The 25,669-nt window shown below is 41.5% G+C and overlaps 3 pseudogenes; 2 read left to right on the forward strand and 1 right to left on the reverse strand.

Annotated features, from left to right (window-relative positions):
• The first annotated feature begins 3,877 nt into the window (after positions 1-3,877).
• LOC148027619 (uncharacterized) lies at positions 3,878-5,450 on the forward strand (annotated as a pseudogene).
• Positions 5,451-5,728: 278 nt separating this feature from the next.
• Positions 5,729-8,921, forward strand: LOC148027620 (uncharacterized; annotated as a pseudogene).
• A 9,618-nt stretch (positions 8,922-18,539) lies between these two features.
• On the reverse strand, positions 18,540-19,549 carry LOC148027621 (uncharacterized; annotated as a pseudogene).
• Between the last annotated feature and the right edge of the window lie 6,120 nt (positions 19,550-25,669).

Below are 25,669 nucleotides of genomic sequence, written 5' to 3' on the forward strand. Positions count from 1 at the left end.
TGATTGTGTACCCTATAGATGTGTGATGGTACTACTTGGTCAGGCCCATGTTCTGTATAGTATATCTAATGAATGGGTAGATCAATTGTTCACTCTTCTGGCCCTTCTTTCATGCTCAAGATTATCATGACTAAAATATTAGATGTATGTTGATATTAGATGCATGTTGTATTTAAAGTCTTGCATTTGTGTAGTTGAAAGGGTGCACTATGTGTTAGTGTCCATCTCTACTGTCTTGATATGTGTGTGAAGTTTTTTAGATGGCAAGCCTTTTTTATGTTCATGCATGATAGTTCCAAGGTGGGCAAATGGCATTGTATAAGTTTTGAGCAGCACTCACACTTCTACTCGACCTTATGCTCTAAGTTCCTGGTTGTTGGGTGAGGATCTAAGGGTAAATGGAGCAATTTTGCAGCATCACAAAAATCTAGCATCCTGGTTGCTCTGCAATGCCAGTCTTATTCACGGAGAAGTAGAGATGCAAAATTGGTTGTTTTTCCAATTGTAGACTTCCCCACTATCTAGATGCATTATCTTGTTTGGACTTCTATGCCTATAAAGAGGGGAATGATTGTTTGGCTTGTTATGTGAACGAGTGCTTTAACATAGTCACCTGCCTCATCTCTCAAGAGCACATTCATGTGATATTCCTCATCTCTCAAGAGCACGCTCATGCGATATGCTTCATTCAGCATATCACATGCCTAAGGAAAGACACCCATCTTTTAATTGACCTGATACATATCACACTGGGATAGCTTCGTACAACAGTTATTTTTATCCGCAAAGAGTGTTGGTATTTGATTGATAGCTAAATTGTTTTTATGATCTATTATTTGGTAGATATCACAAGTTGTTGAAAATAGGATCTAAATACAGACAGTTTTAACAACAAGGTTGTGCTGTATCTCATTGGGTATGTTGAACACTAAATAATTTCCTCTGTTCAATATTGTATAGGAAGGATTGCAATGCCTTGTGTTGAGCTAGTGGTTCTCCCATGGCTTTTTATAATAGAACAAGTGCAGTAGCTTTTGATCTTCTTCTCGATGGACTTGAGAGCCAATGCTGCAAGTGAGTATTTTGTTTTGAGGGACACGGGGTTGAAAGTAGGAAGGAAACGATCAAAGCCCTTCCATCCACTTGATGGTTCTGGTGCTGGAGATTTACCAGGCAACTGTTGTGGGTCTGTGGATGCAGGACACACCATGCATAGTTTGAAGTGTGAAGTCATATTGTATCATTATCATGTTTGTATCCTCAACAGTTATGTGGCATGCTTGTGACTTTCAAGGCCTGTGTTTTCACACTCTTCTTATGTGCTGTTTTGATATGTTGGTGCTATTCTATTTATTTAATGTCTTCTACTTTTCTGGCATATTGATCGCCTTTTCGAGGAAGGCGGAGTCTAGAATCTGATTGTGGCTGCTTTCTGCTATTGAAGCCAAAGCATTTATTCGCCAAGATGTTTTTGGACTGTTCATGCGTTTGCCATCATCAGGTGTTTTTGGATTGTTTATGTGCTTGCTGTCATCCAGGTATTTTGGTCAAAAAATTTATTGGAAAGAGCAGACTGATTTGGCTGAGTCATGGACTGAGGGTGTTTTCGTAGTACGTCTTCGTTTAACAACTGTGCATGCACATGCATATGATGTGGAACTAACATGATGGTTGGTAACATGGATTGGGATTCAGGACGGGAATATGCTGCTATCCCCTACCATCCCCAAGTCGGAAAATAGTCATCTCGTGTGACTATGGGAACATGAGTCATGCTAGTTAGTAACTTGGGTTGCGAGTATATGCCACCATCTCCAGGTTTGAAAATAGCCACCCATTGACTATGGTTTGCATTTACACTTCTGAACGGTGCATGCACATTAATATGATGCTGAAATGCAGGCTGTTATGGTGCTAATATTCTAAGTGGATGGTTTGATTGATGTCTTTTTGATATGACAAACTTGCTTCACCATCGACCGTATGTTGGCTGTTGGGATAATAATTGCTTTTAGAAGTCTTCAGTTGTGGATATAGAACTTAGTTGTGGACTTACGTTGATTCGGTCAAACAGGGAGGCTTAGCCTTTTTTGTGCACCCAACCATATATATACTTCTAGTTTATGTAATCGCCGAACTCACAACACCCCCACAAGGCACGCCCATTTAAATGTAGTTGTCTAGCATGTAGTTGGCATCATTGGCATAAAACACTAGTCCTTATTTGAGGCCATCTTACCTATCATTGGCACAGTGACACATGTGAGGACGGTTGTGCTTACGAACTTGAGCCGTAGTGCTTGAGTTGTGAGGCTATTTTATGTTTTACTTGTGAGCTTTGGAGATGATTCTATGTTTGTATCCAAAGAATTTAATCTGACCCTATTCTTGGAAAGGAAAGTGAGCTTGGTGGCTTTCTTTGTTATGTCCTTTTCTTTACTTTTGAGTAACACTACAGGCCTATGGAACTTGGTAACTAGACAATTTGTCATGATCATTTGGTTGTGGTTTCTATCCAATGCGAATTAGATATATCACAATTATGTATATATATATATATATATATATATACATATATACATATATATATGTATGTATATATGTATATATATACACATATGTATATATATGTACATATATATACACATGTATATATATGTACATGTATATATATGTGTGTATAATATGTATACATGTGTGTGTGTACATATATACATATATATATGTATATATAGATATACATATATATATGTATATATGTATATACATATATATATGTATATACATATATACATATATATACATATATACATATATATACATATATACATATATATATGTATATATAGATATATCTATATATACATATATATATGTATATACATATATATACATATATATATGTATATATACATGTATATATATGTATATACATATTCAAATGCCTTAGTTGTCTTTTGGGCCTTGTAGTTCATAAAAAGCCATCAACTTTAGCTTTTTATAGCTCCTCAATTTGATCTATGGATCAAAAGTAAGTTGCTCTAGTGATATCAAGATCATCTGTGTTCCGAAAAGCATCGGACAAGTGTCAGAGTCTCTGTTTCAACTCATTCTAGCTGCTTGAAAGATCTAACAGATTTTCAGACATCATCAAGAGGATGGCGGGGCTCCTCAAAGATGCTCGGATTTTTATCTTAGTGTCTGCTACAACAACAAGAAACCAAAGAGCGCCGAAAGCGTAAAAAATGCACATTGCTTGTTATTGCATGAATGTTTGCATGAATGCACATCAAAACATACTCAAGATCATCACCTAGGAGTGTAGAACACATGCATGCGAAAAAAAGTGTACCTCATGAGCAGGACAAGAAATCGTGATTTCTTGTCATACACATATATATTGTAAAATTCAGTATGGCTGGGTACTATGGCATAAATCTAAGCCCTAGAGTATGCAAAGAGCATAAGCAAAACAATTAAGGCTTGCATAATCAGAATCTGTTGATTTCGGAGTCTCTAAGTCTGAAATTAGCTGTTTGATGCATATTATGAGATTCACTCTGCACCTAAACCTTCCAAGCATGATGTATAGGCAATATACTATGCACAGATGATGAAAAATAAGATCCTTGTGTGTCAGCTAAGAAACCATGATTTCTTGCTGCACACACACTGCAATCTTCTGATGTTATCAGCATGAAAACCATCTCCCAAGGATCTCAAAAAGTCAAGCGTCGTAGAGAATGGTGCATTAAAGCATAAGTTATGATCATTTTTGTGTTTGCACCATAAATAAAAAAGTCGATTCTTATGTGTCTGCTTCTGCGAGCTCGGACGAAGTAATGAGCACTCAAATGCTTACTCTAAAGCTTCTCTTATGTGGGCCTTGATGTTGTCTACCTACAGGAAAAAAATGGCTTCTCAATCTTACCAAAGAAGAAGCAGATACATGAGCAAGGCGAAGATGCTCGAAGAAGCGCAACCTTTTGAAATAACCAACATCCGAGTTGCGACCGAATGCTATGTAGATAAGGAGTCTCTAAGAGCATTCGGCACTGCAGTGTTCACCTGATCATTCAAGACTCCAGAAGGAGTTGTATGGACTGTGTCCATAGTGCTGGATAATTTTGATCAAATGCACAAGCATCCAGATGCTATGAAGATCTTTGAGAAAGTGGGATTGAAGAAATATTTCAATCTACCAGCGTGGAGCATAGATACAAGACGATCATACCAGTTGATCAGCATTATGGTTGAAGACGGCAATACGATGATTGAAGACAGAGATGGAGTGATGATCAATGTCAGAATATCTGAAGAAATGGTCTCGGAAGCACTCAAGGTTCCAAGGGGGAATCAAAGTCTCCACTCCAGAAACACCGTCGAAGAAAACTATGCCACATTCATGCAGACTCCGGCACAGGAGTTCACTTTTAGGGACATGGTATACAAAGAGGCAGAGATGGCCTTGAGGCTGTACACACAGCAGTTTCAACATGACAAAGCTGTCTGCTATACCAAACTATGCCACATTCATGCAAACTCCAGCACAGGAGTTCACTTTTAGGGACATGGTATACAAAGAGGCGGAGATGGCCTTAAGGCTATACACACAGCAGTTTCAACATGACAAAGCTGTCCGCTATACCAAGCCGCATAGAAGAGTTGCAACATTCTTCTCCAAAGTTCCTACATCTACAAGGTAGATGTGGTCACTAAATTTTGCAGAGTTGGTGTTTTCTGAACTAAAAGCCTTTGCAAGAACAAAAAATTTGCCAAATGCGTTACATATGAACTGCGGCCAATACCTTACAAGGCTGGCATATCATGCGGTGGGTATGATAGATGAGTTACCACCTGCTTCTCCGATTGACCACTGGGTGAAGCTCTGCAAGCCCGTAGCACAAACTGTAAGAGCCCAGTTAGAAGCCCAGTTAGAACAACCTGCAAGATCAACAAGAGGTAAACAACAGATAGAGGATCTAGAAGAGTCTGAGGAAGACAGGTCCACTAAAGAGGAAAGCTCAGATGAGGAGATGACAGAATCGAACCAAGAAGAAGAAGTGGCACCTACAACAGAGCAGCAAGCTGCTAGTGGAGAAGAAGCAGAAAATCCGTTCCTAGAGCATCCTGCTAAACCAGAGAGCTGGGAGAGGTTTGATAAGGCCAGAGAGCAACGTACAAAGATCAAAGTTGATGTGGCACCAAGGCCGGCAAAGACAAAGGCTACAAGCTCTAAGAGAGAAGCTCCGACAGCTCAAGAGCTCCGCAGAGAAAGACTGCAAGAATTGGAGCTAAAAATGACGACAACAAGATTGGAACAACAAGGCAGAGCCCATGTGGAGGCAAGACTAGGCAAAAGACCACTTGAAAGAGCGGGTGCTGAGCAAGCACAAGAATCATCAAAGAGGTCAAGACTCAAGAGTACAAGACATCCCAATTCCAGATGAAGATGAAATGATTATGCCTTCCCCTACTATGAAAGAAGTCTCTCCGGAAGCAAGTACTGAACTCATGGCCGAGGCAGAAAAAGAAAAAGAACTAGAACATGAACCAGCTGTGGTTCAGGAAGAAGTGCAGCTGACACAAATAGCCCCACTGGAACTACAACTGTCTCAATATCCACCATCTACAAGAGAAGGCCAGGCTCAAGAACCGATAGAACATCAAGAGCAAGGTGTCCAAGAAACACCAGAAGAAATTACCGAGACAGGTAATGCTTTAAGAAATGAATCTGAGGAATTGCCTGCAGTGGTTGAGCTCAACAAAGAAGAAGAGGCTCCAAAGGACCCTCAAGCAGATGTTGCGGGTACGAGAACCTCAAGAAGTTGTAGATGAAGAGCCAATCCTGATGTCTGCTCAACGGATCCAAAAGGATATTGAAAAGATCGTAAAAGCAGCAATGGACCAAGCAGTAACATTCAAGGAATACAACAAAAAGATAACAGAGCATGAAGCAGAGCTTAAATTAGCAAATGAAACCAATTCTTTATTGGTTCAACAAGTAAAAAAAGATGGAGAGCAAATCAAGACTATTCAAAAGGATCTTGACAACCGAGCTCAAGAGTTAAAGGTGACAAACGCAGAGCTCCACTCTGTATACAGGGATTTAGGAGAGTGCAAACATGCTCTGGAAAGATCCCAAGGTGCTGAGCAGGCTCTAACATTACAGTTAGATGTAAAAAAGAGAGAGATGGAGAGATTACAAAAGGAACATGCTGGGCAGATGGCTGTAAAAGAACAACAGATAGTGGCAATGCAAACGGCACATGTGGTGAGCCAGACCAGATTGGAGCAAGCTGAAAGCACTATCTAACCCAATCACTGGAACCGTACAGCCAGACAACAGAGTCCCAGAGTTGCAGAAGCAGTTGGATCTTGAACGATTGCAGCACATAACGATGCGCTGCAATTGTTATGCGCTGAAAGCACTATCTAACCCAATCACTGGAACCGTACAGCCAGACAACAGAGTCCCAGAGTTGCAGAAGCAGTTGGATCTTGAACGATTGCAGCGCATAACGATGCTAACAGGATTTATGCATAGGGAAGCTGCCAAGGACAATGAAATCAAAGAACTTAAAGTGGAGCTGGAAAAGATAAAACTATTGCTGGCCCGTAAAGAACAAGAACTAATGAATAAGGAGATTCTGCTACAAAATAGGCCAATGCCACCTCCTATGGACATGCCACCTCCAGAGCAGAGTTACTTTGAGCCACTGCAAATGGAAGCGGATGTTGCAGGAACAAGTGCAAGCATGGGCGGTGCAGAAGAGGAGCCGGATTACACTACGGCAGGGTATTCATGCACCGACCCAAGGCAGATGGATTTGGAACATGAACTTCAAAGACGAATCCAAATTGAGGTAGACGCAGTGGTTCAAGAATGCACGGCTTGGGAACAGAAAATACTACACTCTGCTAGCATTGCCTATCTAACACCAAAGGGGTTAGTATCTGACTACCATATGCCATCATTGCCATATCCACTAATTAAGCAGGAAGTACTGCTTATTATGAAGAAAGAGTTTCTACCTCAGTGTCAGCCCAATGAGCTTGGAGGGTACGCTCAAGTACAGATAGAGGATTTTAGCGTCGGCCATTATGGAGAATCAACCAAAATGGAGGGAAAACTGGCTCAATAAAAGAGTTAAAGACAGGCTCTATTATGTGACGGCTCCCTAGGAATTGAGGATTGATCCGACTTTTTGTCCAATCCAACGTCGGAGAACCTGGGAGAATTTTGAGCAGTTCACATCAAGACAAAGGACAACATGGCTAAATTACCCAGTGCTGCCGTCGCCAAAGCAAAATAGAGCGCCCACAGAAAGGTACATGTTAGAGGTGCTCAACGGCATTATCGACCAGTTCAAGGGTGTCCCAGATATTGCATGTATTATGATGTCAAAGATTGCAAAAATGATAGTGACATGCATTGAAACATTCAACGACATTGATCAAACTGGGCACCCTTGGATGAGGTTTTTCGAAGGAGGCTATGGGTTAAGCTGGGATCTACAAAAAGTGCAATCAAGGCAAGTGCTAATGGGACTTTATGCAAGAGTAATCTTTCTCCCAGCACATTTTATCGTCACATTCGAAGAAGCCTTCTATACATGATTTTTTGAAATTCAAAGCAATATCTTCTTACTACTTAATCAAGATCCTCGACAAAGTCGGTCTGTCACCTTCATGAAGATGGAAGCTGAAATGCCATTAAAGGATGTGCTTGAAGACTTGGAGCTGGAGCAGCGCATTAAATGATTTCAAAGGACGGTTCAAGATCAAACTATATCAAAATATGGCAGAGCAGGCAGCACTGGCAGGTAAGTGCAGTGTCCAGGGACGGAGACCGTAGTAGGTGTGGGGGAGTGTTGCGGAGCAACGGCTACGGGAGTGGAAAAAAGAAGAATTACGGGCTTTTACAGGAACCTACTAAGCTGCGGGGAACACTTTTTAAAGCTAAATGCCTAATCGCATGGAATATAATGCAGAACCTGTACTCCAGCAGCAGCAACTTGACCTTTTTTCACCATGCTTCTTTGAGCAAAGGAAGTCACTTGATATGCCCATGATGGCCATGCCTTTGATTGGGCATGGTGAAACAAATGGAGGGTAAGAACCTCCAAATACAAGATCCCTCCTAGTTGGAATAGGAGATCTCTTGATGCTAAGGAACTCACTAATGGAGGGTGAACCCCCATGAGTCTTGAAAAACTTGGAAGGTGAATTAAATACCAATGTAGATGCCATTGGATGGCATCCACCTCCACGACATGGGTAGATATTCCCATTAATAATGTGGATGGAAATACACACACACACACACACACACATATATATATATGTATATGTAGGCATATGAGGGCATGTGCCTTTTCAATTATGTAGGTGCATGTGAACGGGTGGAGTTGCCAAATAACCTCTTTGTGATACACCACAAGTGCACCTACATCAACTCCCTTTACCATGGATAATTGGACAAGTGGAGCTCTTTTTGTTTTGTATATATATGTATATAGATGTAAATATAAGTACATGATGGGAATATGGATGAATAGTTACATATAGCTCTTTTTTAGTTGTACGACTTTGTATAGAGATTTTGAGTTTGCTCATGTGTCTGGTACTCCTTTGGTTTCAAGTGAGCTGGGTGCTGATGTTTCTGGGGTTACTAGTATGACTGATGTCATGGGTATGATGCAGAAAATTATGGTTTATTTGGGACAGTATGAAAAAGGTCATTCAGGTATTGCAGCACAGGTTCTGAGTTTGCAGGCTCAATTGACTACTGAGAGGAGGAAGGCTGAGGGTCTGGCTCAGCAGTTTGACCAAAAAGCAGCAGAGTATGATGCTTTGTTGGTTCAACACAATGAGCAGGTTGCAGCATTGCAGCATTGCAGCAGTAGATAGAGCATAACAAAATTTCAGTTAGTGTTTTTGAAAGATGGACTGAAGAAGTGAAATCTCAGTGTTCGGTAGTATGCAAAATTTTATGGATATCTATGCACAGTTGCAGGTTGAGCATAAACTGTTGATGAATAGGTTTGAGCATTTGAAAGTGGTTGAGCAGCAAATTCTGCAAAATTTGGATGTAGATGTGGATGGGTCTGTAGTGCTCAAATCAGAGTTTGATGAACTTCATAATGCTTTGCTTTTGGAAGTAAAACAGTCTTGGCAAAAGGTTGCTCAAGCTTTGTTTTAGTGTCCCGACCATTTGGTATGTTCAAGGATGTGTTTGTGGTACAGTAGCACGTTGATATGTAGGGAAGTGAAGAGTTGCATATGAAGATATCTTTGCTTGAGAGTAAATGCCATGAATTGGAGATCAAATTGCAAGAGGCTTTGGAGGCTAAAAGAAACAGTGAGGATTATGTGGCTACATTATTGCAGGAAAATCATTTTCATGCCGGTGATGCCAATGATGTTGTACAGGAGGTTATGCATGAGATGCATGAGGAATTCCAGGAGATGAGAGCTTATGTATTTGTTGGTCATGAGGGTCAATCTTCTGGAATGCAGATGTCATCTTGCAAAGACATTATTGTCTATGTTCCTATTACTTTCTAGTTGTTCTAGTATCATGCTGTTATGTCTTTTTATCTTTGTATTTCAGCCATTTTGTTCACTGGCTTTAGAACTGCTTGTGCAACTGCATCAGAGGGCTTTGAGTATCCTAGAGGGGCTCTACTCACTGCTGCTCAGTGTGGCTTGTCAAGGGGTGCAAGGCCTCTGGCAAGGTATTAGTATGTTCTTTATGTCATACAGTTTCTTACTTTTTGCTTGTGGGTTCGGGTCATGCCTGTGTAATCGGGCTATGCCAGGTGTTAGGGGCACAAATCCCTAGGCCATGAATTCCATTCGTAACCTTAGTCTTTTACTTCCATATATGGATCAGCCTATGTAATTGTGTCTTAAAATGTCATGGGATTGACTACCTATATGTCAGGGCGCTGATTCTAGTATTCATGGAGTTAAATTCTTGATGTCAGTCGTGTGATTCTGCAATACAGAGAGAGAGGCAACGCCATGCTTTTATGGCTATCACAGGTTGTTCTTGATGATTGTGTCATGATCTTTAAGTGTTTGAGTCTCTGATTTGCCTTTTGGAACCACTAAAACTCTCGATTATGGTAGTTGAAGTCTGCGCAGATAGCATATTTGTGTTCATGTTCTTTATTTTCAGGGCAATGATGTGCTGTCGTATTCTCTATTTTCTTGTGATATATGCCCTAAACACGCAAGAGCATGCAAGTGCGAGAGATCCAGAGAGTGCTAGCCCTAGTAGGCAGAACTCGGACAAAGAACAAGAGAGCGCTAGGAGACATCACGCTGAGCGAGCTTCTGACGAAGCGGCTGCTAGATTACACGGTAGCAGAGCAGAGTGCTGCAAAATTAGCAACATCATTATTGGCAAGGCTAGGAGTTGGCCAAGGTTCTAAGAGCCAATCGAAAATTCTTATAGTAGCAAAGCAGCTGCACAAATACCAACCAAACGACGACCCATATAGTTTTGTAGAGCAGTTTGAGTAGGTTTGCGAGGCCAACGGCCCCACTGATCTCACTCAACACTCGCAAGCTTTCGGTCTGTGCTTAGGCAACAAGGATAGGACCTTGTACACGAGTTTAGATGCTGCTGAGCAAGCCAATTTCAGTGGCCTGAAAAATCTCTTCATTAAGAGATTCTCCGAACCAGGATACTCCGATAACTTGCTAGTGCGACTCATGAATGTTCAGCAAAGAGAGAAAGAGGACATCTGAGATTACATGACCCATGTAAGGAGCCTCTTCAAGAGAATCCTTATGGGTGAGAGACCAACCGAAAGAGCGATGTCCATAGTATTCATTGACCGAATACGAGGTGAAGAGCTCTACAAAGCCTTGGCAAGCAACTCGAGCCTACAATAAGACATGCTGGCTATTAGAGTGGACGACCAGCTGAAGGAGAGAAGTTTCAGGAGCTCTAATCGAGAAGAGTCCAACGCTAGGAATTCCGAGAGAGCTTCAACACCAACCGAGAGATCAGGCCCAAGTGCTCAGGATAAAGGGAAGGGCATTGATTCAGGGTAAGAGCTAGCAAATATGAAAATGGACACATCCAACTTGCAAGAGATGATGAGACGACCAGCGCACCCACATGTCCAATGCATGTATTATGGCGGAAACCACCTGCCAGCCGAGTGTCAGGACCCTAGGTCATGACCTTGCACTAACTGCAGTAGGTTCGGCCATGATGCCATATAATGTCGATTACCTCGAAGACTTCCATACTCACAGCCTTACGGTCAACCCTACCTTGCGAATAGGCAACCGAACTTTTTTAGAAGGGGAGCCCAATTGGCCCTCCCGACACCTAATGACACTAAGTTGGCCATCCCTAGGATGGAGATAAACCCTATAGGCATCCCTAAACCACATGGACCCTACGTATCCCATCCACCGAGTGACGCTCCAATCCACTATGTGGAGGAGCCGAACGGCGACAAGCCTTACGTACATGCTTATGTGTCATATGACGAAGAAGGCAATGTAGTCCTTATAGACTACCAACTAGTATCGGTGATGGCATTAGGTAGAGGGAGAGACAAAGGCCTAGGAGAGCAGACCCAAGAGCCAATCGGTATCAAGACACTCGATGGGGAGGCCACGTCTATCCCATTGCATGTCATGACCCGCGCACAGATAAAGCCGGCCGGCATATCATTGCCAGGGCCTAGCAACCTCGACGCAACCTCAATCGGAAAGAAGAGTCGGAGACGGAGGAAGAAAACGCTAAACGCTAAGGTCATGCTCAAAACCGAAAGTGCCACGACACTACCTGCTAGAAAGAAAGTCATTGACACAAAGGTAAAAACGTCAGCTCCAAAAATTGCTGAAAAGGAAAGTGCTAAGGTCGGGGAGTACCCCAACCCGAAGCACCAACTTGAAGCCATCGAGAAGGTAAAGAAGTGGGTAAAAGAAGCCCAAGAGCACCTAAAAGACGCTGAACCCATACTAGAAGACGAGACCAATGATCTCTCAAGCATGAGCACGCCAGTCTCACCCCCACAACCAAAATCGAGGGATGCGATGGCACCACAAGTAGTGCCACTTAGACAAAGTCTACATGCTATGGGCTAGCAAACCAGTCAAGGCCATTGTCCAAGAACCGCAGAGTTAGGAGAGAGGCAAGCAACTAGCAACCTCCTTAGTACTTTGGTGACCACCCCTGTGACTCTAAGCTTAGGAGACCTGCTTAGGCAGCATCCAACGCTATGGCAAGAGCTAAAACAGTGGGTCGAAGGATCAAATGAGCAAGCTGCCACAGACTTGCACGAGCACGACACGGAAATGCAAATACCGAGCTTGACGCTGCACTCCATGCCTAAATCCTTGCATGTCAATGCTTTTGGGAAGGCACAGAGATGCATGCAGTCCTGCCACTCTTAACTCTCGAAGATGTCACAAGAAAGAGAATCGTAGACAAGGGAGCGGGAGTGAGTGTGCTAAGCCATGCAGTATTCCAATCTTGGGATAACCCACCGACCAAGACTGCTAGGTTCCTGGCTAATGGAATGAAGGTGAAACCATTCGGCGCATTAAAGAATTGGCTAGTGAAGATCGCAGGAGTCCAATTCTCTGTTGACTTTATAGTCATGAAGGGAGTGGACTACGACATCCTGTTAGACCGACCATGGATGCGCAACACGAGAGTCATAGAAGACTGGGGCAACGGTCTCATCTTCTTAGGTAATCGAACGGAGGCTATAAGGGTAGAGATGGACACCTGGAAGACCACACCGGTTGATCTAGATGCCACCTCCACCATGCTGAAGGGCGACGGCGGCTAGATTAGGAAATCCTATGGGCCCTTAACCAAGTATATCCCGTATCCTATGGACGAGCAAGACTGGATGCACGTTCTTGCTACCATTGACCTGCCGTTCTCTGACAATGAGGAGTATGAACAAGCCATCAAGACAATTGGAAAGCCCAAGGACACACCCTCAATACCAATCTGCATGATGGCTGGAAGCCTATGCAAAAGATCCAAACCTGTCACATTCCAAGTTCCGAGTAATAGACGTGAGCTCCTTGAGATCCTAGGATATCTGACTGACAAGTTAGATGGCAATCCAGCAATGAATCTTAAGCCACTCCAAGGTCTCTTGGATGAGCCAAGGTACACAATTTAAACTTGATGTACAATTGGCCCTTAGTCCCCGACCAACGAGAAGAGACGTATCAAGACTTGGAAGATGATGAGCAATCAGATCAAGATACCTCTGACCACGAATATGAAGACTGCTATTCCTTCAGTGATGAGAGCGAAAGGGAAATAGACACTATAAAATGTGATATTGAGGGATGTGTAATCGAACAAATACGGGCTGTGACTCCAAACCACGCAAGCAGAACGCCTTTAGATTTGAAAGACTTGGGAGATGATGAGCAGTCGGATCAAGATACCTCTGACTACGAATATGAAGACTCCTATTCCTTCAGTGATGAGAGCGAAAGGGAAATAGACACTATAGAATGCGATATTGAGGGATGTGTAATCGAACAAATACGAGCTGTGACTCCAAATCACGCAAGCAGAACGCCTTTAGATTTGAAAGAGGGGTCATATGTATGGATTACGATCAAACCTGGTTGGAATACATAGGCTCAATTGACTACGAGCCGGCAGGCCTAGCCCAATAAAGTGCCACACCACTGCTGAAAACGGACTTGCCATCTGAGTTGCGACCACCAGGAGAGACTCTCTCTCCTAGCGAAAACAGAGAGTTCGATTCTGAGTCAGAAGTCAGCTCCTCAGATAGTGATCTTGAGATTCCTCAACCTTCTAGGACTAGATGCACCAAGGGGGACCTACCCGTCCACCTAAGGCGCCGACGGCTGAGGGAGGAACGACGGAAGTTGCCTAAGGAAACACATGCAGAAGAGCAACGAAAGCCGCAAGACCTACCAAAGCAATTCAAGAAATTCAAAAAAGAAGACATGGTAGTGATCTTGCTGGGAGGCAAACGGCAGGGGCAAGCAAGTGAACCAATCAAAGGATCCGCCAAGGTCAAGGAGGTCAATTTAGCCAGGGAAGGGGAGACATCCCGACCTATCTTTATAGCTGACGACGTGACTGACGAAGAGGAAGCAAGTTTCATTGCTCTCTTGTGAGGGTATATAGATGTCTTTGCTTGGTCCCTAGAGGAGCTCAAAGGGGTAGACCCGAGTGTAGTGGCTTACAATATACTCATGACACCTGACGCAACGTCGGCCAAGCAGCAACTATATCCTATGAATCCAAAGCATGCCCACACCATCAAGGAGGAAATTGACAAGCTAATGAGAGCAGGGTTCGTCTACAAAATTGAGCACATGGACTGGGTTTATGTTGAACTATGCATTGATTGCTAGACCTCTATACAAGCTACTGATCATATTCTAATGGACTGAGGAATGCCAATGCACATATGAGAGACTGAAAAAGGCTCTCACCACGGCACCAATTCTACGAGCCCCAGATTGGACACTCATGTTCCATGTGCACATTGACACTTCGAAATTCACTGTAGGAGCTGTGTTGTGCCAGGCTGGTGAACACAACCTAGATTACCCAATGAGCTTTACTAGCAGACAACTCACTGAGATCGAAATAAATTACTCAACAACGGAAGCGTGCTTACTTACTTGCTTGCTTACTTCCTTCCTTGCTTTCTTGCTTCCTTCCTTCCTTCCTTACTTACTCTTACTTGCTTGCTTGCTTGCTTACATACATACATACATACATACATACATACATACATACATACATACATACATATATATATATATATATATATATATATATATATATATATATATATATATATATATATACATCCTCTCTCTCTCTCTCTATATATATATATATATATATATATATATATATATATATATATATATAATTGTGATATATCTAATTCCCATTGGATAGAAACCACAGCAAAATGATCATGACAAATTGTCCAGTTGCCAAGTTCCATAGGCCTGTAGTGTTACTCAAAAGTAAAGAAAAGGACATAACAAAGAAAGCCACCAAGCTCACTTTCCTTTCCACGAATAGGGTCAGATTAAATTCTTTGGATACAAACATAGAATCATCTCCAAAGCTCATAAGTAAAACATAAAAAAGCCTCATAACTCAAGCATTACGGCTCAAGTTCGTAAGCACAACCGTTCTCACATGTGTCACTGTGCCAATGATAGGTAAGATGGCCTCAAGTAAGGACTAGTGTTTTATGCCAATGATGCCAACTACATGTTAGACAACTACATTCAAATGGGCGTGCCTTGTGGGGGTATTGTGAGTTCGGCAATTACATAAACTAGAAGTATATTAAGGTTGGGTGCACAAAAAAGGCTAAGCCTCCCTGTTTGACCGAATCAACGTAAGTCCACAACTAAGTTCTATATCCACAACTGAAGACTTCTAAAAGCAATTATTATCCCAACAGCCAACATACGGTCGATGGTGAAGCAAGTTTGTCATATCAAAAAGACATCAATCAAACCATCCACTTAGAATATTAGCACCATAACAGCCTGCATTTCAGCATCATATTAATGTGCATGCACCGTTCAGAAGTGTAAATGCAAACCATAGTCAATGGGTGGCTATTTTCAAACCTGGAGATGGTGGCATATACTCGCAACCCAAGTTACTAACTAGCATGACTCATGTTCCCATAGTCACACGAGATGACTATTTTCCGACTTGGGGATGGTGGGGGATAGCAGCATATTCCCGTCCTGAATCCCAATCCATGTTACCAACCATCATGTTAGTTCCACATCATATGCATGTGCATGCACAGTTGTTAAACGAAGACGTACTACGAAAACACCCTCAGTCCATGACTCAGCCAAATCAGTCTGCTCTTTCCAATAATTTTTTTGACCAAAATACCTGGATGACAGCAAGCACATAAACAGTCCAAAAACACCTGGATGATGGCAAGCGCATGAACAGTCCAAAAACATATTGGCGAATAAATGCTTTGACTTCAATAGCAAAAAGCAGCCACTGTCAGATTCTAGACTCCACCTTCCTCAAAAAGGCGATCAATATGCCAGAAAAGTAGAAGACATTAAACAAATAGAATAGCACCAACATATCAAAACAGCACATCAGAAGAGTGGGAAAACACAGGCCTTGAAAGTCACAAGCATGCCACATAACTGCTGAGGATACAAACATGATAATGATACAACATGACTTCACACTTCAAATTGTGCATGGTGTGTCCTGCATCCACAGGCCCACAACAGTTGCCGGGCAAATCTCCAAAACCAGAACCATCAAGTGGACGGAAGGGCTTTGATCGTTTCCTTCCTACTTTCGACCCCGTGTCTCTCAAAACAGAATACTTGCTTGCAGCATTGGCTCTCAAGTCCATCGAGAAGAAGATCAAAAGCTACTGCACTTGTTCTATTATAAAAAGCCATGGGAGAACCACTGGCTCAACACAAGGCATTGCAATCCTTCCTATACAATATTGAACAGAGGAAATTATTTAGTGCCCAACGTACCCAATGAGATACAGCACAACCCTGTTGTTAAAACTGCCTGTATTTAGATCCTACTTTCAACAATTTGTGATATCTACCAAATAATAGATCATAGATACAATTTAGCTATCAATCAGATACCAACACTCTTTGCGGATAAAAATAACTGCTGTACGAAGCTGTCCCAGTGTGATATGTATCAGGTCAATTAAAAGTTGGGTGTCTTTCCTTAGGCATGTGATATGTTGAATGAAGCATATCACATGAGCGTGCTCTTGAGGGATGAGAAATATCACACGAATGTGCTCTTGAGGGATGAGGCACGTGACTATGTTAAAGCACTCGTTCACATAACAAGCCAAACAATCATTCCCCTCTTTATAGGCATACAAGTCCAAACAAGATAATGCATCTAGATAGTGGGGAAGCCTACAATTGAAAAAACAACCAATTTTGCACCTCCACTCCTCCGTGAATAAGACTGGCATTGCAGAGCAACCAGGATGCTAGGCGATATGACAATCTCTGAGAGATTTTTGTGACGCTACAAAATTGGTCCATTTACCCTTCAATCCGCATCCAACAACCACGAACTTAGAGCATAAGGTCGAGTAGAAGTGTGAGTGCTGGTCAAAACTTATACAATGCCATTTGCCCACCTTGGAACTATCATGCATGAACATCAAAAAGGCTTGCCATCTAAAAAACTTCACACACATATCTAGACAGTAGAGATGGACACTAACACATAGTGCACCCTTTCAACTACACAAATCCAAGACTTTAAATACAACATGCATCTAATATCAACATACATCTAATATTTTAGTCGTGATAATGTTGAGCACAAAAGAAGGGCTAGAAGCATGAACAATTGATCTGTCCATTCATCAAATATACTATACAAAAAACGGGCCTGACCAACTAGTACCATCACACATCTATAAGGTACACAATGATTAGCAAGGGAGTGTAAAATGTGTGTTTTGCATGTCATGTTTCTTTATTTTTGTGTTGTAAAAAGAAATGTCGGAATGTGATGTATTCTTGTATATACATATGTATTCAAAAGAAAAGATAGTTCCTTGTTAAGTCGGTACAAGACATTAATCAAAATGACCACATGTTCTGTAGAACTGTGCACATGTTAGTGATTACGTATGCATAGAGAAAACATAACTCCACATCAATGTGCTTCCTTATCAATGCACTTCGTTATGTTAATCGGACAAGATGTACAAGTATGGGTGCATGTAAATGTATGCATGTAGACGTGTATACCAAATAGGGAAACAAATGCATGAAAATGCATGAGTATGCATGTATACACGTGTAAGGGGGTTGCATCAGGTGCGTGAAATGACCACTATATGTGCGTGTGTTCATCCTTTTTTCAATTCAAACACAGTTGCAACTAAAACAATTCCTACACAGCCATGACACAAAAGAAAAACATTATTTAAAAGTCAAATAATATTACAACTAATAATCAATATAAAACATCAACATAACAGCATTCAAAGTCCATACATAAACAACAAAACATGAAGCTGAAATTTCAAGTTTACTTAGGAGGCACTTTTCAGGCTGTTAAATGGCATAAAACAGTTTTCTGCAGGAACCAACTGCAGCCATCCCCATCTCTTTACGATCATCAATTGTCAACAAAGGAATAACTTCTAAATCAATCAAAGCGCTGCACATATTTACCTAAACCAAAATTTCGTAGCCAGCCCCTTACTTCATTAAAAGGGAAGGATTATGTCTTGCAATATGTACATGCGCATTATCACTGGTAAGCTCCCTGCTTTCCTCATTTTCATTTGCCTATAAAAAGTGGTATTCTTGGTGGAAGCTTCTTACATCCCCTCCTATTATGGAAGACAAAATTGTGCTTGCTTGCATAATCACATAGGAAACAAATGCTTAGTGCCAAAAAAGCAGCACTCACAACCAAAAATGTAAAGGTTCTGTCAAGACAGTACCAGGAGTTGTACATGCAACTACACTTAGGTAGATCTTGAAGTAGAAGCTCCAAGATCCACAGTGAAGTTGCTAACTTGCCATACATCATGAATCTTTCTTAGCTTCGCACCTCTGCATGCGGTGGGTTCCCACTGCAGTTTTGGATTCAGTTTCATTGGGTAGTGCGCTTCATCTTCGGCCTGACCATTCAAAATCAATAACCTGGATTTCTTTGTTATCATTGATGAGGAGGTTAGGAGGCCTGAAATCACCATGGACATACCCAGTCCCATGCCCCTTCTCCAAACTCGCTGTTAAGAGCTCTCGCAGTTTCTCATCAAGAGGTTCTTTTGCAACAGAATGCCAGCCGACATCTTTTGAAAGGTACTCCATGGTGACGAATTTCCACCCAGCGCCAAGATTCCTGTACTCAAGAAGCTCATGTGCCAAGTTCTCTCTATGCCATGCCTCGTGGGCTTCGCATGAATATTGCTCAGTGAACTTGGCAACCTTACACTGCCCTTCAAAGGTACCACAAAAAACCAAACCAATTTCATTGAGAGAACCCACATTCTGCCATGCTGCAATAGGGAAAGGAATGACTCACTAATCTCAGCGTCCTCATGGCCTTAGCTCCTTGTAGCACTGTTTGGTACTCTCGCCCCCAAAAAGGGACATATGCCAGAGGCTCCGACAACAGTACATTCTCCTTCCTATCCATAACAAGTGCGATGATTATTATATACAAGCCTGCCCTTAGCACCAATATGCCATGTGACCTATCTCTCATTGCATGGAAGAGCCGTCTACTAATCTCCAGGCCCTCAAAATATCCATTACAACAACCATCATCCGTTTTATCCTCAAAAACTATGTGAGAGGGTTGATTTGTGAATGTAAAAGCCATGAGCCCATCCATCTTTATAGTTTTGTACTGCCTGAAAGGCCCTGCACCCAAGTATGACTCGAAAAGGGTTGAGAGCTTTCCTTCGTTCATCTGCTGCACTTCATCATCAAACCCTTCCGTGAACATCTCATATACATCATTGGCCATTGCAGAGTGGTCTTCCGACAGTTCAGCATTGTTGCACTCAAGGTCGAGAGCAAACCTAGAGAAACTCTCATGTACAAGGACAAGAGAAATTGGAGGCCTTGCACCGAGAGGGCCCCGATATGCAAGGAATACGGGGCGTTCCTGAAATTGATACTGCTTCCAAGTGCTGCACTAGGCATAGGCAGAGGGAGAAGGATGTGCAAAAGAAGCAGATGCCTCACCGGAAACGTGTTGGGCGATGAGGTCTATAATCAAAGAAGGGAATTCCACATCACCATATGCTGTACGAAGCACCTGCGCAGCCTTTGCATTTTGTGCGCTTCTCCGAGAAGGAGATGATGAAGGCCTTTTGCGGGATGACATCCCCCTAGGGCCTAACCCTCTCTCTCTCCCGTGGTTGTTTTAGAGTGGCCGATCTCCTTCAAGGCTTATAACTAAACACGTAAAAATTAAGTAGGTTTTTTGGCCTGCCGAGAGAAGGCCTTAGTGTTGTGTTTTTTTTTTTCAATAAAGAGTAAATTATTTTAAAGATTAAGTAGGTTTTTTGGCCTGTCGAGAGAAGGCCTTAGTATTGTGTTTTTTTTCAATAAAAAGTAAATTATATTAAAGATAAAAAATGAGACGATTATAATGGGAATGGTTGAGAACCATATCCCTAATTGAGTTACAAGAATTGGAGTTTCAAAATAAACCGAAGATCTACTATGGTGGCAAAGCATTCTCTTTTGACTCCTAGGCTCTCTAGGGTGGATTTAGTCATCCATCTCTTTAACTATTTAACCGATAGTTTGGAGATCTTGTGGTCTAGGAGGCGAAGAGTGCTTGTGAAGTAACTCTCTTCCACTTTCATGAGCGCCTCTTTCAAGATGAAAAATTTTTGCGAAAATGCCATCAAGATGATATAGCCATAGGGACCAAAGGATTTTTGCCCTTAAGACGGTCCATAGACCTAATGAGCAGCCAATGGATTCTCCGATAAGCATTTGTTTAGCTGTTCAAGAAGATTTGCCTTCACTTTGCACGTAGTCCCCAAACTTTTTGATAAAAGGGACAATTTTGGGGCATTGAAAGAATATGTGGATGTCATCTTAGTTTTGTTGCATCTCACACAATTTCCATCACCCTTCTTGATGCGGAGAGCTTTTTGTTAAGTCCAAGCAGCTCTATAGAGTACCAACCAAGCCAGACATGCTTTTTTGGGCTCAACATTTCCACTCCAGAGTGCTTTTAAATTGGTCATACCATTGGTGTCTATCCTTTCAGGTCTTTCAGCGAGATGGTTAAGCATGCACTGCAAAGGGGGTGCAAAGAAGGTCGGCGGAATAGGCCACATGTGAGGCTATTGTCGCCATACAAATGACGGGTATGTGAAGAGAATCAATGGCAAGCTACCCTTATTAACCCATTGGGAACTAGAGACATTGGAAAGCTCAAATAAGGAAGCAATGGTGAGGCTATAGAATGTGTAGAAATGGTGAGGCTATAGAATGTATAGAAATCTATGGCAAGAGTAGTAATCCTTCTCTAAACTCCTCACAACACTCTCTTGATGGTGTGTGTGTTCTATTCTCCTTATTATGGAACCTTGGGTTGCCTCTCTAACCACGGTTGGGTTAGATTAGAGAAAATTTTATTTAAAAGTATAATTTGCAGAGGTTTGCTGAAATAAAAATGGCTCCACACTCTCCTTAGCTTGGATGTGTGCCAAGAGTGAAAGTGTAAGAGGGGAAATCAAATAATGGCTAAAGTAGCCAATTATACGATTAGAGTGAAATGAAGAGGGGTGAAGAGAAAGCATTCTTTTGCTCCATACCAATCATAGAGGACTTTGAAGCACATGGGGAAAGCTCGAATGAAACATAACCATCATAACACCTTGGAAGCTCAAGAAGCTTTTGGAAGTCTTTAACACTTTGCATAGCAGCATGCAAGCTACTATTTAATGGCATAGCCTTTATCAAATCAAAAACTGAGGAAGGCTAAGTCTTGGACCCAGAACCTGAGGCCATTCTATCGACATTATGGTGCTCATACAACTCCTATTCACAACCTTCATCACCAAGCCCATGGAGAATAGTTTTATCCTTGCCAATTGCTTCATCAATGCAAACTATGTATAACTGGTTGGCCACGAAATCTAGAAGAAAACATATGCACCATCTGACAACTGTATGGGCTTCAATTTACATTGCTCTATATTCAAGGATAGAGGCTTCAAAGAAAAAGCCTTACCTTGAAGATGAAAATGATCCACAAGCAATGCAAGTCTAAGCTCAACATATTCTTGTTGGAAAAACAGAACTAGCTTCTGACCTTCCAGGGGGCCAAAAATAGTGATCTCTCTAGCCATGACCTCAAACAATAAGAGTGAAAGATTGCCTACATGTTCAAGAGTTGCATAATATAGTTCTCGTATTTAAAAAAACTTGATTAAAAAAGGTCAATTTTCCTATCAAATTGTGATTTGTAAACCCCCTTCAATTCTTAGAACATGAATAATAAAACCCCCTTCAACAGTCATAAATGCACTAATGATGTCCTTATATTTGTTTTGATAATTTTTGGTGAGTCATGCTATGAAATTAATGCACCACAATCTCCTCTTTCTACCACACTTACAATTCATCATTGAGCCTATTAATAAAAATCTTCCAACCTTATGAGCACAATATCTTATTCCTTATTTTACATGGTGCCCTACAAGTTATGATGATTTTTGTAATATTATTTAGAGTTTTTGAGGATATAAAATTTATCAAGTTATAATTGTAAAAGGAGAGAGAGAAACCAGAAAGAGAGAAAGCGGCGTCGTGCGATGTTTAGAGCCAAAGAGAGAGAGAGAGAGAGAGAAACTCTCTGTGAGAGAGAGTCTTTCTCTCTCTCACTGAGAATCTTTCTCTTTCTCGCTTTGGCCCTAAACAAGGCGCGCCACCTACTCACCCATTTCCCTCCACTCACACACACTCACTCAACGTTCTCACACCCGCTGCCCCTTGTCTTAGCAGCACACACGCACACACATATACACACACACACACACACACACACCAGCGCCGTTGCCGCACTCTATACACGCCACCTACACACCGAGTCCCCTCTAAACCACACATGTGCACTCGCTTCTCACCAACACCCCACACACCAATCAACACACCCAGCTCTCCCCGTCACCCTCTCTCTCTCTCTCTCCCTCTTTCTCAACCACACTCTCTATCTCTCCCTATCTATCTCTCCACGCACACTACGGCTTGCTGCTCAACACACGCACACAAGGGCGCTTCCATACTTCAAGCTCAAGGTGACTACAACCCACACTCTCTCCCTTTCTCTATCTTTCTCTCTCTCCTAACCCGTGCGCTCTACTCGCCCTGCAGCACCATGCCCGCAATCTGCAGAAAGACTCTCTCTCACAGAGAGTCTTTTTCTCTCTCTCTTTGGCCCTAAACAGGGCATGGCGCCGTGCCCTGTTTAGGGCCAGAGAGAGAGAGAGAGAGAGACTCTCACATGTCAAAATGAATTTTTGGTGACATTACTTAACCCTTAAATCATAGTCATCCTCGATTATGCATGCATGTAAGGAGAGAGAATGTACCCTATGATAGTTTATAAGTGTTCTTTTTCTCTTTGACCTTATGCAGGCTTGCATAACATTCCTTTGGTAGTTTGTGAATGTTCTTTTACTCTTTGACCTTATGAAGGTTAGCATAACATTTGACTGTCCTATCCTGATGAGAGTCCTTTGTAGTCTTTTACTCTCTCGCGAATCTAGCCCTTCTTGCTTTGGATCCTCATTTAAGTGAAACACTTTTTTCTGTAGTAGATAGCTAATCTACTCGAGAGACAAAGTCTGCCAAGCCACAAGCTTGTTCCTTTTTTTGCATGCACTTTGGATTCTTTTAATTAAATCTATAAGAAGAATAACTTGAAAAATGAAAGAACATTTTTATTTTTCTTAGGGAATGATCACCTTGTGACATGCCATACATTTTAGAGTCATAGTTATGGATGTCATGATGTATGATTAGTTGATATAGAAGTATGTTTCTATGGCATATGGGATAGCATGTATTCCAAAATGGTTACATTTTGTGGTGACTCGAATAAAATTTTGAGCTTCTTGGTTACACCAACTCATTACCATCTTTAGGAAATACAAATCATGTAATTGAACTTAAGTCAACTCAACCATGAGCGATGCAAACCTTCAGCTTCAAATCATTTCTCCATTCCATGGAGGAAGTACATAAAGAAACTTATGTCACTTATCAAGAGGCACCTCCTTTGAGGTTTGTGCATACACTTTGCTTTAGCCTCTTATTGTTGCAAGCACTTCCTCCTTTGACCTTTTGTGCCTCACATTGACATCTTCCTTTTCCTTGTAGTCATAGGCTTCATGATAGAGCCATATCTTTGGTAATCATCTTGCCCTTGCTCTTACTACTAAGAGTTATTGAGGGTGAAATCTTCTTTACTCATAGGCACTGACATGCCCTTCGATGAGTAAAACACCCCATAAATATCACATGCATCTAAGGCTTTTAAAAGATCCCAATATGCATTCTTCAGGATGTAAGTGGCAGTTTTCATATGCCATAGCGTGTCCCTCTTTCACTGCATGCATCAGAGTGGACCTCATATGGCTTTGGGAGGACAATAAAGCTCTTTATCTCATGAAGAGTCTTGGGTTGGCCATTCTTCTAGTCCTCAAGCTCGTAAGGATTTATGCAGATGCCTTCCTTAGAGGTTATATGACCCAAGTACTAGATTTATTGCGAATTGAACATAGAGCATATATTCTTGAAAAGCCCTTTGAGATAATCGTTGTGCTCTTATGTCGAGAAGTGCTTGAGGGTGAAATTGTCTTTCTAGCATTAACATGCCCTTATATGATCTCAACATCCCTAGAATAATATATGCATCTAAGGTTATTTCAAAGATCCCATAACTAGTAGATAATGTTCCTTGGCCTTTTGAAAAGCTTCTTGTTTGTTTTTGGCCCGTTTTGATCTTGTAATCTTCATCATATAGGATCCTTTCTACAGGATGGCACATACCCATAGAACTTGACATTCACTTAGGCTACTAGCACTAGGCCACTCTTGCATTCTCTTTAGACATCTAGAACCTATATAGATATAGTCTTTGAAGATAATATGACCTAGATAGTACATTTCTTTGAAAGAAAACTCGCTCTTTATCCCATTCATAAAAGCTTCTTTTCACAAATTTCTTGGGAGAACTACTATAAGATACCCTATATGCTCATGGAGTGATTTGGAGTACCATAATATCATTAGCAATTACTCTCATGTGAGCATAATGCTTACAAAACATCCTCTTCTAAGGACTCATGGAGGCCATTATAGTCTTGAAAGCCTTTTTCTTTGGATTCTCTTAGGAGGTACCTTGAATACCCACTCTTTTACAAGCAAGACCTTGTAGTTTAATATAGTGGTCCGTTACTTAATAGAGTGGTTCATTACTTGAAGGACCAAGATTCTATTCCTTTGTGTACACTTGATTAGTGTAGGATAGACCTTTCCATCAAGACATCTAAGCTCCCTTTGCATTAATAGTATGTGAAACATAGATTGATTAGATCTTATCATACCTTTTGCAACAAGTAATTCATTTACTTGATTCATGATGTGCCCTTGCTGTGCAAGTCTATTTCTTTTTGTACACTTAATTAGTGCAAGATAGTCTTTTCTTTCAAGATAAGTTATCCTCTCTTTTGCACTAATAGTACATAGAAACAAAGACTTGTCCATACATTGCCTTCTAATACAAGTGTAAGTGATTCATGATTGCTTCCTCTTTGGATTAAACTCAATTTATGTTGATTTTGCGCACTCTTTGTTCCGCGGTTAGTGAGCTAAATTGTGTGTTTTGAGGCTGAAATCGTTCGTATTTTGCATGCATATATAGATAGGAAGTGTTTTCACACCATATTAGTGCGATTGCTAATCTGAAATCTGATTTTTGCCACCCTGGGGAACTAAAAATCGCGATTTCCGCAGTCATCGTTTTGATGATTTGATGGCATGGTTATGTTTCCTAATGTTCTGTGAGTACGCTAGATGAGGTTTGTGTCGATCCGACTTCGTTTGCTCATTGAAA

Source organism: Lygodium microphyllum, chromosome 12, assembly GCF_053477565.2.
Source record: "Lygodium microphyllum isolate KBCC chromosome 12, Lygodium_microphyllum_v1.1.10, whole genome shotgun sequence".
NCBI lineage: Eukaryota > Viridiplantae > Streptophyta > Polypodiopsida > Schizaeales > Lygodiaceae > Lygodium > Lygodium microphyllum.